Raw genomic sequence first — 1,613 nt, 5'->3', positions numbered from 1 at the left:
CTTGAGAATGAGGGAGGGAGGTGAGAAATGAGAAGAAGGAGAGAAAATGGGAAATGGGGAGAGGAGAAGATGGGCTTCCTATGGTTTTGCGAGAATGGAATGTGATGGAGGGAGAGATTTGGGTGTGCCAGGGTGTTTAGAGTGCTATGGGAGTGAGTCTCACCCCAAAATCGGATGGCCCAAGAGAAAAAATAGCCCTTTTGGCTTCCAGGCGGGGCCCACGCCGGTCGGGCGGGGTCCTGCGTGCACGCTGGACGGTCGGGCGGGGTGCAATGCCGAGCAGGCGGGGTCCCGCGCGGTTGCTGGACGTCGGGCGAGGTGCAACGCCGAGCCGGCGGGGCGCACACGCGTGGGCGGGGTGTCGCGCGGGCAGCAGGCGGGCTGGAGGGGAGCGCGCTCGGGCAGTGTAGTGCGCTCGCGGTGTGCGCGGGCGGGCGGACAGGGTCGGCGGGGTCCACTTGTTCCGCCATTTCCCGGCCCCCAGTAAGGCCCCCAAAGAGGTCCTATATATGGATTTGGGGTAGAACGAGTAGATCTACGCATTGGGCCTACTAGTTTCATGAGATTCCTCCTGGCTAGGGACCCAAAATCCGATTTTCTACCTTCTCTCTAACTCCTGCAGTCTTTCATTTGCCCACACCCAACTACACCCGAACGGGTTTGGACTTACATGTTTGGTCTGGTATTACCCCCTTCGGGCTTGGATGAGGGCTCACACCGCCCAATCATTTAGCCTACAACTCGTATCTATCAGTATGCGAGGAAGGCCCAATAATAGAGCGAGACAGGCGTATACCCTAAAACACATATAAAAAGAATTTCAATCCTTAGTCGACTTGGCTAGTATCACTAAGTTGCACTGATTGGGGTGGCAAGGCTAAGTCTCTATTCCTTGTCTGGAGGTGGGGAGGTTCCTAGGGTTTCGTAGCTTCTACGACGCAACCACTCAAGTCAGCGAATGCAGCGGGTTCATGACCCATGGCCCAATTAATTCCAAACCATGCTTTGATACCAACTTGTAACACCCTGAATATCGAGGGTCGCGCATACGCTCAACTCCCGAGTTCCCGAGAGCCACTTTTAGCCGATTTCGTTAATGCGATTATTTAGTTTTAGTTGCGCAGCTTGGAAGTTCTTGGAGCATGAAACATAACCACACTAATCTACTGAAATGAGCGAATAACAGTCATACATTAATATACAAGTCCAAAAGTACAAAAGGGGGGCATGACGCTACCCAATCAATATCACAAAAGAATCGCAAGTCCAAAAGAATAAAACTGAGCTCCCCCGCTCAGCGACCCAGCTCAGCCAATCAAGCTGGCGGAGAACCCTCCATCAGGTGGAAGTATGATAGCTCGTCCTCCTCGTCCAGGCACTCCTCGCCAGGCTCCTCCAATTCTGAGCCACCTGCATCTAAGAATGGGTCTGGTTGGTGTTTTAAAACACCGCCCCAGAGTGGGAGTGAGTGATCAACTCAGTGGGTGTTATTAATCTCAAGTTATCACATGCATCAATTTTAATATGATCTTAATGAAAAGCAGACAATCACATACGCCTAATAATCTTATTAATGCGCATGTATGCGGCATGATATGATGCATGCCCTCACC

This window comes from Magnolia sinica, chromosome 6, assembly GCF_029962835.1.
Source record: "Magnolia sinica isolate HGM2019 chromosome 6, MsV1, whole genome shotgun sequence".
In the NCBI taxonomy this organism is placed as follows: domain Eukaryota; kingdom Viridiplantae; phylum Streptophyta; class Magnoliopsida; order Magnoliales; family Magnoliaceae; genus Magnolia; species Magnolia sinica.
This window is presented reverse-complemented; position numbering follows the sequence as displayed.